The sequence below is a fragment of the Herpailurus yagouaroundi genome, unplaced genomic scaffold (assembly GCF_014898765.1).
Source record: "Herpailurus yagouaroundi ecotype Mexico unplaced genomic scaffold, PumYag 211, whole genome shotgun sequence".
NCBI lineage: Eukaryota > Metazoa > Chordata > Mammalia > Carnivora > Felidae > Herpailurus > Herpailurus yagouaroundi.
Genome location: NW_024412442.1, coordinates 398,953 through 414,040, shown reverse-complemented (window position 1 = coordinate 414,040; position 15,088 = coordinate 398,953). Strand labels below are relative to the sequence as shown.

The 15,088-nt window shown below is 41.9% G+C and overlaps 1 long non-coding RNA gene across 1 annotated transcript; it reads left to right on the top strand.

Annotated features, from left to right (window-relative positions):
* Window positions 1-3,532: 3,532 nt before the first annotated feature.
* On the top strand, window positions 3,533-9,802 carry LOC121016523 (uncharacterized). Its single transcript, XR_005784333.1, has 2 exons — window positions 3,533-4,247; window positions 9,538-9,802. It is a non-coding gene; the product is annotated as an uncharacterized LOC121016523 (long non-coding RNA).
* The last annotated feature ends 5,286 nt before the right edge of the window (window positions 9,803-15,088 follow it).

Genomic DNA, 15,088 nt, shown 5'->3' with positions numbered 1-15,088 from the left:
AAGACATAAGTTTAACCATTTCCCTCCCACCAGTCATTTTCGGAAGATCACCGCCTTATAAATTTTAACGCAAAATTTACAAAACGCACGTTTACTAACCGTTCTGTGGTCTGGTAACCTACTAACATGTAAGAAGACTAGCTGTAAGAGGAGGACCCGCGTGTCCATTCCACACACTATGTGCACAATGAAAAGTGCTGAGCAGAGGGGCCCACGATGGATACTGCCTCCGCACACCCTGGGTGGAGTCCCCGTCCTCTCCCTCCTCGGACAGTGACCGACACGACTGCACCAACACCCGGTGGAGCCTTCGCATCTCCGCAAGGCAGCATTTGTAGGAATGTTAATAACAGGGTATCCGAGCGATGTTACTTACAACCTCTGCTTGAGGCACACAGGGCACTTTATCTAGAGGGACGGGACACTTCCCAAAGGTACCTAACGTTGCCGAGTGAACGCGGAGGGTGGGGACACAGTGCACACGCAGGGTGACAGGAATAAGAGGCACGCGTCTCCTCAGTGTGACCAGTACAGCCTGGGCAAGCCTCCCCCTCGGGGCCCCGTGCCCCGTCTCCTCTGACCCGCGGACACCACACGGCCCTGCGTCACCAGCAGGGCCGCTGCAGGACATGGTGCAGCAATGCCACACACAAAAGTCCTCTCCAGAGGACACTTCTGCGCAAAACCCGTGATTTTCCAACTCCTCGTCTACACGTTAAAAGTACCTTTTGCCCAGTGTGTTCACAGACCAGTAAATGTTGCCAAAAAGCGGTGGACACGTGTTGTGGCCAAGTGTGGTGTATTCTTACCCTTTCTTCCAGCGGTGAGGGCTGCACGAGCCGAGCCTGGTCCTGGACGCTGAGGGTCCTCCGCGGGGACGCTGCGGCTGTCTGGGCCGTGGGGACAGGACGTGTCCACACGGACACTGAGAATGTCCGAGCTGAGGTGGCTCCGGGCCGTGTCCGGTCACCGTGGGGACGGGGACGTGTCGTCCACAGGGACACAGAGGTTGTCCGGGCCGTGTCCCGTCACCATGGGGACAGGGGCGTGTCGTCCACAAGGACACAGAGGTTGTCCGGGCTGTGTGTGTCCCGTCACTGTGGGGATGGGACGTGTCGTCCACATGGACACTGAGAACGTCCGAGCTGTGGTGCCTCCGGGCCGTGTTCCGTCATTGTGGGGACGGGGACGTGCCCTCCACAAGGACACAGAGGTTGTCCGGGCTGTGTCCTGTCACTGTGGGGACGGGGACGTGCCGTCCACAAGGACACAGAGGTTGTCCGGGCCGTGTCCCATCACCGTGGGGACGGGGACGGGGACGTGTCGTCCACATGGACACTGAGAACGTCCGAGCTGCGGTGCCTCCAGGCCGTGTTCCGTCATTGTGGGGACAGGGACGTGCCGTCCACAAGGACACAGAGGTTGTCCGGGCCGTGTCCCATCACCGTGGGGACGGAGACGGGGACGTGTCGTCCACACAGACACTGAGAATGTCCGAACTGAGAAGTATCCGGGCCGTGTCCCGTCATCATGGGGACCGGAACGTGTCGTCCACACGGACACTGAGGATGTCCGGGCTGAGGCGCCTCCGGGGAGTGTCCCGTCGTCGTGGGGACGGGGACGTGTTGTCCGGACTGTGTCCCGTCATTGTAGGGATAGGCGGCGTGCCGTCCACACGGACACAAGGGGCACCGGGCCCCGTCCACACAGCTCATGGCTGAGTTCTGACGCCCTGAGGCTTCTGAGGAGAACTGGTGGTCGCGAATCTTCTGGCGTCAGCACGCGGCGGCCTGAGGGGAGGCCCGGGGCCGCCACCTGTGGGCTGTAGTCTCCTCCTCCAGTCTGCAGCTCGGGTGCGGCCTGTGGGCCCGGCTGGCGGCTGTGGTGACTGATTACGTCTCCTCACGCGGAAGGAAGGTCCTCAGATAGAGAGCGTCCGGGCGGGGTGGAGAGCGTGAGGGGCAGGGCGGAGAGCCGTGGGGCGGGGCGGAGACCCACGGGGCGGGGCGGAGATCCGGGGGCGGGGCGGAAACCGTGGGGCGGGGCAGAGAACCGCGGGGCGGGGCGAGGCTGACAGCCGGGGGCGGGGCAGGAACCACAGGGTGGGGCGGGGTGGCGAGCCTGGGGCAGGGCGGAGAGCCGCAGGGCACTGTGGGGGGGCAGAGGTTTGGAAACCGACAGCATTGAGGGTGAAGGGCTGGTGGAGACCATGCTCTCTTTCTTCTGCCTGTGGCTGGGCCAGGCTGGGGCTCTCCTGGCACTTACTGTTCTTGCAGCAGGATCGGCCCCGAGATGTATCTTTCAGTGCTTATGCAGCCCCTTAAAGTACACCTGAGAACCAGGCAAAGAAATTGGTTTTAAACTGCTCTACATAGAGTAGGAAGGAGGGATTGGGTGGTATCATTCAACTGATTCATCAATTTCACCTGAATTTAATTTCCTGCGTCTCATCCAGGTGTGACCTGGAAAAGTAGCGTAACCTTTTTGCTTTGAATTTCTTATGTCAAGTGATTATGGTAAGAAATAATGAGAAAATGCGTGTATAAGTAAACGGCTCATTACGTGACGCATAGAAAACACTCAAAACTTGTAATTATTATTCATTATATTTTCAGAAATTAGAAGGGGTAGAGAAGAGAGGAAAAGAAGCAAGGATGCTATGGGAAGAATGTTCCTATTCTCATAATCAAATCCACTATAATTCAAGTTCCTTATTTGGGGATCCAAATACCCCAATTCTTCAACCCATGAGTGAAACCACTTATGTAACATTGTGATGGTCACCTATTTACTTTCTAGTTCCAGCAACTACACATCTACATAAATATATACACTTTAAAACTTTCCACCTGTAGGAAAGATAAAATTCACCAAGCCAAGAGAATCATTTAAGACTCTGCAGTGTCCAATAACTGTTTCTGCATCTGAGGTATTAAACTCATTATGAAAGCCTTGATCCCCTTTAATACTATTAGTGAAGTTCAAATTTCTATCCTGCAACAAGTTCTTCCTGCTGAGAAGATGAAGCTGATTGAAGTCCATGGGAGGTGGGTATCAGTAAACAGATGGGAGCTTTTGTTCTCAGATCAAGTAACTTCTATATTCTCTCCACATGAGCAGTTTTTTTCTCTTCTTTCCTTTTAAGACAGAGGCACTGTACACTGATCAGGCATTTCTTCACCCAGCATCTTGTGATGAATTTTTTGAAGACTCACTGGGATTTCAAACACACAGTCTGCATATTCAGCCATTAGGTAATCTGCCAAAAATAAAAAGAGTTCCCTTTCCACAGAAAAAATGAACCAATGAATTACTTCAGATCTCTACCATTTGCTTTACTGTGATGCAGCTTGTCTCTTTTCGCTACTCCAATTCTAGTTTCAAGAAGTCTGCTTTTTAAAGTGTTTATCAAATAATAAAAAGATTCAAATAGAATACCACTGAAGAAAACAGAGTACAGCCTAATGGAGCCATTACCAACTCCTGATGTGTAAATTCAGGCTTAGATCTTCATCTTCATCTTCATCATCTTTCAGGATACATAGAAAGACACGTATACTCAACATTTCCCAAGATTATGTCAAAGACAATAATCACTTGGATGATTTTCTCCTCATTTGAATGGAAAGCTTCAGAGATGTTCTATATTGCTGCAAAACAATCATAACTGAGCAAAACTGAACTGTTCAAAATAGCCAAAATATAAGATGTAATGGGAAATTAAACTAAATTTGATCCCCATAGGTAAAGAGAATGCATTTATTACTCATTTGGAAAGGGACAAAGGAAAAGAAGAAATGGGTAGGCACAAATATTTCAGGATATTTGTCTGAAGCACAGGATTTTGCAACTGTTCAAATTGTGATACAAATATGAATTTTGTAGTTTATCTTTAATAATAACTGGTCTATTCTCTTCTCTTGTTTTTAATTCTGAAAGAAGGAGGATTATGATGCTTTTCAGGAACAGAACCAGCTGTGGTTTGATCTATCATCCGATACATCCCAACAGTGGGAAATACATCTTACTTGATTGATGAAAATAATAATATACTCGTCTGCTGGAGAAAACAAATGTCTACTGAAATTGGATAATGACCTATCCTGCCATCATGCTCAGAGAGTCCCGGGCAGGGGCGCAGGATGCCCCCTGAGAGGTTCGAGAATCTGAGAGTGGGGAGGACCTTACCCCACTTCCCAAACCAGGTTCAGGAGCTATATTGGGCTCTTCATATGACATGCTATGAGGTATGTGTACGCTAAGACTGGCCCAAGTAGCATATACATGTTTCCATTTGTCTTCCCAAGACAGCAGCTGGTATTTTTTCATGCCTCCAAGAAAGCCATAACAGTTAGCTGAGAAAGAAAGAGAGGGAGGCAGAAAGAGAAAGAGAGAGGAAGAAGATCTGAAAGTATCTTGGACCATAACAAGAGGGACCATAGGGAGAGTGACCTAGATAGACCATGCATAGCAAGGACCCAATCAGAGAGTGTCCATGTGGGCAGGTGCTAGCACAGGAAGATACATGAGGTCAAGTGACCCCACCTGACACCACCCAGCTACAATGAATGAGAAAGAAGGGACAATCACTAACTGGATTTAAATGTCACTAAACAAAATCTAGTGCACATGCACCAAAATCCCATTGTCTGATACCAGGCAGAAGAGGCACTTTATAAAATTTGACAGAAAAACAAATACTTCTTTTGCACAACAGGGTACATGGTTTATCAAATTAAAACATTTTTGGACTAGCAGAAATCTTAAAAGTTGTCTACTCCAAACATTTCATTTAGCCAATAGGGAAGCAAAAATTGGGGCACACGTGTGGCTCAGTGGGTTAAACATCCAACTTTTGATTTCAGTTCAGTCACGATTTCACTGTTTGTGAGTTCAAGCCCTGCATCGGGCTCTGTGCTGACAGCTCAGAGCCTGGCGCCTGCTTTGGATTCTGTGTCTCCCTCTTCCTCTGCCCACCCCCCCCCCCACCTCCGAGTAAGTAAATAAACATTAAAAAAAAACTAAGAAGCAAAAGTCTGGTAAGGTTAGGAGATTCGCACAAACTTCCTCCCAGAGTTAGTGGCAGGGTTAGACCCAGAACTCAGTGTCCTGTTTTCCACTTCAGACTTCCTTCTTCGACATCAGACTGCCTCACTGTCACTCTAAAAGCTGTATTTGTATTACTACAATGCAATTATCGTTTCAAAATAGACACAGCTTCATGTGAACTGTGAACATACTCATGCAGGCTTGACAGGTAGGCAACACGGCATGCCAGCTTATTATTCCTGCTTTCAGTGAATGTTAAAAATATGCCATCTGGGTGTTAAAAATGATTTTTGCTTCTGGACTTGCTAGAAGCAAGGAAAAGGACACTTTGTTATTATCACAACTGAAAACAAGTAGTTAAAACCACTTTTGAATATTTTATTACCAACCTGTCTAATGTATACTTTAAAACTAGGTAGAAAAGCAATCTAGAGTAAATCTGACTTTTAAGTTTATTTTGTCTGAAATAACAAATATGATTTGCAAAAATGCAAATTTCAACTATAAATAAATCATAACAGATACTTTATTCCAGACACTACTTTAAATTTGGGTTTTTTTTTTAAATATAAATGCTTTGATATATGCCATTTCAAAGCTTTGTTATTAAGCTGACTGCACCAGGTAAGAGCGAAAAAAACCTTTCTGTGTCCTCTGATTACGTGTTACAATTAAGTTCCTTTTGTCACCAAAGCAAAAGTACAAGCATGTGCAAAATCCTAAAAATTTTGTTCATTTTTTTGTATTTTATGTCATGCTAATTTTTGATAAGTTTTCTGATCTCATAACCTTCATTTCCTAACATCAAATCTGACATTTTTCCAATTTTTAAGCTTCATATATTTCACATGTATTCTATTATAAGCCATTCTTTCCTAAAATTGATAAATGGATATTTTTATTCTGTAGTCATTATCTCTTGGTTTAATTCTCTTTTGGGATATTTATAGATGTCACCTATTTATTCTAGTCACAGGAACCATAAATAACATTGAACAGAAATTAGTACTGTATATGCATATAATTTTTATATCCGTCAGTACATTTGATATTCAAAACAATCTAGTGAGTAGAAATCATTAAAAACTTAGGATAACAGCAGCAACAATGAAGTGATATTGATAGGCAAGTTTATTTAATCATTCTCAATTAAAGATGATTTTTTTAAAAAGCTCAAGGAGTTTAAATTATCAAGGTCAACTAGCTGCTATTCCACATATATTTCAACTCAAATGTGTACAAGAGAATTTTACAATAAAACCAGCTTCAGAAGAAACTTCAGAAAAATACTCAACAAATGTAAAATGATAAAATAAAAATATGCAACGTGACATTATTCAGTCACGAGTAGAGAGAAGAAAACAGCTATAGCCATATTGCCCAGAAGACCTGCCACAACTCATCTGACTCCTGCTGAGAAGCTAACAGAAATAATACCACAGGCGTCAGAAAGAAATTAGGTACATCCTGCCATCCCTGTCTTTCCTCATGAGAGTGACGTGGTAATGCCAGATGCTAATGGGAGAGATGAAGTCAATAGTCCCAGGAGCCAAGACCCTCCTGGGTATAGGTTCTAAAACAGACAGATCTATGCAAGTAGAGATGGTTGCCAAAGCCCAGTGGTTAGATTTGAGGATATTTATTTTTTCTGCATCTGTAGTTCAAAAGACGCGTGTATCAGGACTCTGCTTTGGGGTAAGAGGCAGCAGGTGCAGTAGGGCCAAAATTTCCCCGCAGAACAAACACAGAACAAAAATAAATTGTATTTTAAAGACACCAGAGAGCTGTAATGCAACAATGAGCCAATGGACTAAAATTCAAGAAAGGAAAGCCTTTCCTATCACTTTCCCTCCTTAATTTCATTCATGATTTATCACCACCCACATTATACAGGGCAGTCACTTACCTGAAACCCGCAGCCAAATATCTCTGAGAATTCAGATGTTTTCTATGTTTAGAAAAGCAATACAGTGTATATATATTCTACTTCCATTCTGCTCCCCACAGGACCTGGGACAGTGACCCCAGATCAAGCCCGTTGATATTTCTGTAAATAAAGATATGAATATTGACTCTAATTGTGATGAACAAAGATTATACACAGTATTTTGTTAATTCAGGTCAGGAGACTCCAGAGGAGTTATGACAAAACTTTAGGTTTTCAGGAGTTTTTTTTTAATTTCAGAATTGTGCCATAGAAAGTGCAGGGATTTATTATATTTTTATCATTGTCATTAATTGTCTATATGTCCCCCTAAAATGCAGGTCCTGGGGGTCAGGGACCCTCTGAATGCGAATCGTTGCAGCCCAGATCCTATGATAGTACAGGACTCATAAAAGGTTTACAGTAAGTGAAAGAAATGTGTTTTCCAAAAGGATGTCCAGGAAACGAAAATGGAGCTGCTCTGTCAACCAAGATACAAATCTGAGTGCTATTTATTTCCTCATGAGTATTGAGTCATGAGTAACAAGACTTTTCAGCTAAGCAGATCTGAGTGTCTCGAAAAGTCACAGTCCTTGTATACATTGAGACAAGAAAAATGCAAATGTTTAACGTAGATGGAATGTGGAGAATTATGATAAAATAAGACTTCTTACATTTCCTACTTGAAAAAGGGGAAATAATTTTCCTCAAGAAGATGATCTCTAAGAGCTCTTCACTTAAAATGCACCACTTCTTCCTGGGGAATGGCAATTTATAAACAAAATATTATGAACTGTTTGTGTAGTAAAAATGCAAGGAACAGGGGTCATCCCAATACACAAGTATATACTAATGGCACATTTAGCGAGAGAAAATAGGAAAGAATATAAGATTCACACTGTATCCATTTAAAAGACATTTCTTAATACAAAATACCTCAGCTTTTCATGCTACTGCAATCTTTGGGTTAAATTAGATCTTGAGAGGTCACAGGGGAGTTAACACCTATGTCACATAGGGGTGGAGAGTGGAGAAGCTATATTGGAGTCTATTTTTAAAATAAACAGATGAATGAGCACAATTGGTAAAAATGCACCAATTAACAAGTCTTCATTTTACCATACAGTATGTGTGGGAGTGTATAAAGTCTGTTCCAAGATACAGGATGAAGACAATGCCCTTGACTTTGTCCCTGAGCTTGCAGGATGTTTTTTCTCTTTTTAAGAAGTAAAAACAATACAAGAATGTCAATTAGAGGCATGATGGCACGTTCCTCATTAATAAGAACTGAGACAGAAAAAGCACTAGTCTGAGCTGCTACGGAAGTATGGGGCTTGGACAGAACCTTCACTGGTGTTCAGGGTAAGGGTGAATGGGAGCCACAGGGAATGAATTTTCCTAATGAAAGAAAAGCGTGTGCAAATCTAACAGGGGAACCGGGTGGCAGACAGTGCAATGGCCTAAGCCAAAAGCATTGCCCAGCTTTGGTTTCAGGTGTGGCCACTGTGGGAAGGAGATTACCAGGGAGTAAGCCTTGACAACTCCCTGATCCTTCCCAGGGGTTGTCAAGATGCTTTGCACATGCTTAACGCCCTTGCTGCATAAGCAGCTTCTAATTGAACAACTAAATTGTATACTCTGTTTGCCAACTTAGCCTTCTTTTGACCACACTGGTTGGGGGAAAATCAAGGAAGAAAAAAACCACAGGATAGCTTTGAAACATTATTTAAATAGCCTTATTCCCACATAAAATGCTTCTGATCCTGTTCACATTTACAAATAGTACCCAGTATTTGTGACTATATCTTCAATGCTTTCTTTATATTCCTCTACACATCACGTTGCTTATGAAACCCAAACAGAAAGTGAGCAGTGGGAAGGTGGAAATGCAGTGTCATCATCAACAATGTGGCTTTGGGAATTTGATCATTATGAGTCCCAGAACAATACTTACTGAATTAATAATCATAAGCAAATGGCCTACTTTCTCAAAGCCTCAACATATCTTTATTTTAAAGTTTTTATTTGTTTTGAAAGAGAGAGAGGGAGGGAGAGAGACAGAGAGAGGGAGAGCAGGGATGTGGCAGAGAGAGAGAGAGAGAGAGAGAGAGAGAGAGAGAATCTGAAGCATGCTCCAGGCTCTGAGCTGTCAGCGTAAAGCCCAATGTGGGGCTTGAACTCATGGACCGTGAGATCACCACCTGGGCCGAAATCAAGAGTCAGACACCTACTTGACCGAGCCAACCATGCACTGCAAAGCCTTAACATATTTTATATGACAATTATAAATTAAGCCAATAAAGCACTCAGGACCGAGTTTGGCATACAGTTTGAGTTCAACAGGACTCAGCTGTTGGTATTACTACTAACTGGCTCCACTGCTGAGTATTGTCCAAGAAATACCTTGTAATAATTTGTAAATATTTTAAATTTCATTAGCAACATTAAAATATTACCAACAGAATTGTAATCATTGTCATTTTAATAATTAAGACAGGCTTATTAATTTTCTGATTCATAACAAAACTGATGTTATGTGTCACATTTGTTACTGTACTATGCAGAGACCAGTTCATCCCTGTGCTCCTGAGCTTGGAGCTTGTTCACACAGCAGCCTTTGCAGATCAGCACTCCTGCCTCAGTGACATCATTGCCCATGACAGACCTCGGGAATTGTTATTTTAAAGGAAAGGAGTATGTTGCAGAAATAAGAAGTAAGGAAGGTTGCTGCAAAGACCCATCTCATATTTCATCCATTGAAATTTCTTAAATGTCAAGTCTGGACGTTTCTTTGTTAATAAACATTTCTATATTTCTGAGGAATTTGGATATTAGCTTCAGTTTGACCTTTGTAGTAGAAAAGCATGTAGCTTTCAGGACTTGACAATGATAGCAACTTCTGGAACTTCAACACAGATTTCTTAGAATCCTCATTTTGACACCGTAATATGTAGGATATTCTTTCCCAGTGGGAAGGAAACATTGTCTTTTGGATAGACAACAATTTCAGCTGCCAGGCACAAAGCGTGCCTCCCCCTCTCAGCAGCCCTGCGTGCCTCTACTGTTCCAGCATCCTCTGAAGAAAAAATGTATGTTGTGTATCCCATATTTTGTCAGAAAATACCAGTCACACACACCAAACCTTCTGACAATAAATCCATCAGTTCGTGTGTGTTATAGTGCTAAATAGACAAAAATAAAATTTTAACTATAGGATAGCAAAATCACATTATTTTTTACTCCATCATATTAACCCACAAGACTGCCTCAAGACGTATACAAGAATTTCTTCTTACAGTTGTGAAGGAGAATTTATATGTATGGGATTTTTTATTTCTATAAACTTTCATTATTGTTAAATATGCTGAGAATAAACAAAAATTAATATTTGTAGACTTTCCTCAATCTGTACACAACACAGTTACCTTCTATGTTACTTAGTACTGCAAACTGTCACAAGATTTCCCCTTAGTTAACCTTGATTTTACCAGTATCATTTGTAAAAAACAAAAAACAAAACAACAACAACAACAACAACAAAAAAAGAAAAACAAAGGTTACTAATTAAAGACACTAATATATTTTCTTTTTGGATTTACACTGTTACTCCCTTTTAGAAAAAGGCTTTGAGACAGCTAGCCTTTATTTTACTTTTTAATTTAATTTAATTTAATTTTATTTTATTTATTTTGAGAGAGAAGACAGAGAGAGAGAGAGACAAAGAGAGAGAGAGCGGGGGGCAGGGGGTGGGGTGCAGAAAAACAGAATCCCAAGCAGGCTCTGCACTGTCAGCACAGAGCCCGATGCCAGGCTTGGACTAACAGATTGTGAGATCATGACCTGACCTGAAACCAAGAGTCAAGTACTTAACCAACCGAGCCACCCAGTGCTGAGATGGCTCACCTTTAAACAATTCCTTTCAATTTATAAAGCAGCCTCTTCTGATTTTTTCTTAGACCCTCACAACAGCCCTATGCATGTATTTGTTATTATTGTGGGAAATTTGTGATTTAGAAAATTGTCTTGGAATGCTCACATGACTGCCCTAAGACCATATGGCCTCCAAATTCCACAGCCAGGGCTCCAATCAGGATTGGCACAGTCTGGATGCTATACATTTTCCACTCCACCATACTACCCCTTGCACACAGGCAATACCGGAGATTCATAAAATAAATAGAATAGCTTTTTCCTACATCATTAAGTGTGAGTCCATCACCAGGCACTCAGAAGTACCAAGAGTTTAAGAGCATGCTAATTTTTTATTCATCTCTACAAATCTTAGACCTTACTTTGTTTCAAGTTACAAAGTCATCACAGGGCAGAAGCCACGAAACTCTTCCAACATAGAAGCAAAACCTGAATCATTCAGAAGCCCTTATGATCCTGGCATGAAATATGGTGACCAAGCAGAGTTAATAGACTTCTATAATCTCAAGTTCTTTATCTGCTACATTTGGATACAAATCTGATTGCTTCCAGCTTTTTCATCTATGATAGGAGTATCATTCATGACTTTAAAAGCCCCCCAAATGGTCTGGAAGCCCAGTCCCAGGGAAATACCATGTGTCTTTTTTTTTTTTTTCAACGTTTATTTATTTTCTTTGGGACAGAGAGAGACAGAGCATGAACGGGGGAAGGGCAGAGAGAGAGGGAGACACAGAATCGGAAACAGGCTCCAGGCTCTGAGCCATCAGCCAGAGCCTGACGCGGGGCTCGAACTCACGGACCGCGAGATGGTGACCTGGCTGAAGTCGGACGCTTAACCGACTGCGCCACCCAGGCGCCCCCATGTGTCTTTTTTAAGAGTAACAACCAAGACTGGGGTTGATGACTACATTCAGGTGCAAGAAGCTAATGTCTTTGTTGATCCTGAATGGATCATCCCAGAGTAGTTTGTAGTCTTTTATTTATTGTGATCCAGGGGCTCAGAAATTCCCCCACAATATAGAATCTCTACTCTTCACTAAAATATAAATAGACCACATGGAGTTAGCTTCAAGAAAACCATGTGTACTTGGATAATGATCCAGCCTATGAAACAATAAGACCATGAGCTAGTTACTTGAGGATAAAATATAAGTGGAAATAAATCAATTAGGGAAAATATAATGAGATAAAATTTCATCTCTTCAGAAGGTATCTTGTCGTTATTGAGACCTAAGTCATGTTCCCAGGTCTAAATCTTTTCACTGTTTGTTTTTTTTTTTTAATTTTTTTAATGTTTATTTATTTTTGAGAGAGAGAAAGAGAGCACAAGCAGGGGAGGAGCAGAGAGACAGACAGACAGACAGACAGAAACCGAAGCAGGCTCTAGGCTCTGAGCTGTCAGCACAGAGCCTGATGCAGGGCTCAAACTCACTAGCCGTGAGATCATGACCTGAACCAAAGTCGGACGTTTAACCAACTGAGCCACCCAGGTGCCCCTAAATCTTTTCACTGTTAAGGAGTCTTCAAATGTGTCCTCTAATCTAAAATCTTTAATTTAAAAAATGTATATGAGTCTATATGTCAGACAGATCTGGATTCAAAGCAGAATTGTCTAATTTCCCAGTTTGGAAAATCACTGGATCCTAATTTCCCATCTGAAAAGGAGAATAAGCATTTGTGGTTTTCAATATTATTGCATTTATCATACCTAGCACATGGGGAAAATTGAAAGTGAAATTTAGGCTATGACTTCAAGTATGGAAATACTGTATCGCTATGATGCTTTGATTTGTGGTATCCTCAGACCACTAGAACTATGATCCTCACTTTCATTTTTTTCTAAATCTGTTTTTACAGTTTCTGGGCAGTTGACTAATCCACCTAAAAGTTGTCCAGCCTTGAGAAAATGTGTTTTCACAGATAAGGTTTTGAGATCCTCTCTTTAAAAAAAAAAAAAAAAAAAAAAAAAAAAAGTTTATTTATTTTGAGAAAGAGAATGGGTTTGGGGGAGACCACAAGTGAAAGAGGGGGCAGAGAGAGAATCCCAAGCAGGCTCAGACCTGTGAGCACAGAACCCAACTCGGGGCTCAATCTCATGAACCATGAGATCATGACCCGAGCTGAAATCAAGAGTCAGATGCTTAACCAACTGAGCCCCCCCACCAGGCGCTCAAGATTTGGGAGACCCTCTCTTCATCTCTCAAGGGGTGTTGACACCTGTGGCTAACCCCTGAATGCCCCTCAGTTTGCGTGCCCTTGTGGGGCTGGGAAGCCCAGAAGGGCTGGGTAATGCAGACATTACCACTGCTGAGGCTGGATGGAGAGAGCATCTTCACATGTGACAGATGGGCTGTCTATTGACAGACAGTTAAATCCTAAGTACCCCCAGACTCCACACGTGTCACAATGATCTTTTAAAATAATTGCTGCTGCTTGACTAGTACCCTCAGAAAATTACAAGGCTGTCGATTTATTCTCTAGCTTTTAAAATCCCATCACCCATTTCCCTTTTGTAACAGACTATAATGTCTTAAATTTCCAAAGACAGGAAGTCACACTTGCATTATATATTACATTAATATTTTCCTCACTTCCTCAGTTAATTTTTTAGAAAGTATGGACATTTAGTTCATATTAATGTAGTTTGTGATTAATTATTCTCTACCTCATTAGGACCTTTTTCTTGGCAAAATGGGTGTCAGTGTTGAAGGAGGTCCAGTAGGGTAGACAATTTTATATGCATTTGCCACAAATTGTCTTCTGTGTAACTTACTTTAAAAAGAGAACTACTTTTTCCCTAAAATTTTGAGGTTGCATGTTTCTTTTCCAAAATCAAATTTTAGCTTAGTTTTCAAGTTTATCACTCAAGCACTTGATACAGGATTTAAAAAAAAAATTTGTTTAATGTTTACTTTTGACACGAAAGAGAGAGAGAGAGAGAGACAGAGAGAGAGAGAGACAGAGTTCAAGTGGGAGAAGAACAGACAGAGAGAATCTGAAGCAAGTTCCAGGCTTTGAGTTCTCAGCACAAAGCCACATGCGGGGCTCAAACTCACAAACTGCGAGATCATGACCTGAGCCGAAGTTGGACACTTAACTAACTGAGCCACCCAGGCACCCCCGGGCTTTTTTAATGTGTGGACAGAATGGTTATTTAATTTTTTTATAGGAGTACCTTATATTACAACTATATGAAGTTCAACAACACAAGACTAGTACACAGAAACCTTAACATTTCCATTGATTTTTTTTTTCTTTCATCAGCCATAGAAGTATAAAGCTAGCAAAGCAAAGTAGGGCTAAGCTTTCTTAAAGGAATAGTTCTCTATCTGGCTTTTCTTTCTTCTTTGACTACGGTATGTTATGGGATTTCACATGAATAATGAGTGAGGTCCACATGTCACTGGGAAAGTCCAGAGTGCCAGACTTTATGTGTCAGAGACTGATTTATCTCCAAATATCCGTTCTCCCTCTTTGTGTAGAAAAAAACCCAAAAACAAAAAGCAAACACAAAAACATGTTGTAGCCTAGCATTGGGCCACTCAAACAAACAAACATACAAACAACAACAACAACAACAAAACATATCCCTTCCACCCCCCATTAGGTAGGGTTATATGGCTGTTCTTTACAGCTAGGTGAGCAAATGTGCCTAAGGGCTGGCCAAAAAAGGTGAGCAGAAAAATCATGTGTGACTTTCAGCATAGAAGAGGATACCTAATGATTATGCATTCTTTGCACCAATATGAAATTTCTTACTATAAAATTTTATATATGTAAAACTGAAAGGCATTTCTGTATTGTTTAGCCCTGGATATTTTATGTTTTCAGTCACTTGTAGCCATATAATCCCGATAGATATAGAAGATAACAAAACACAAACATACATATACAAAAAAAAATAAAGAAAGAAAGAAAGAAAGAAAGAAAACCTGAAACCAGGAGGCCTGGATGGCTCAGTCAGTTAAGCATCCAACTCTTGGTTTCAGGTCAGGTCATGATCTCTGGGTTCATGAGTTAGAGCCCAGTGTTGGGCTCTGTGCTGACAGTGTGGAGCCTGCTTGGGAATCTCTCTCTCCCTCTCTCTCTGCCCCTCCCCTGCCCATTCTCTCTCTCTCTCTCTCTCTTTCTCAAAATAAATGAACAAACTGAAAATATAAAAAATACTTAAAAAGGGGGCACCTT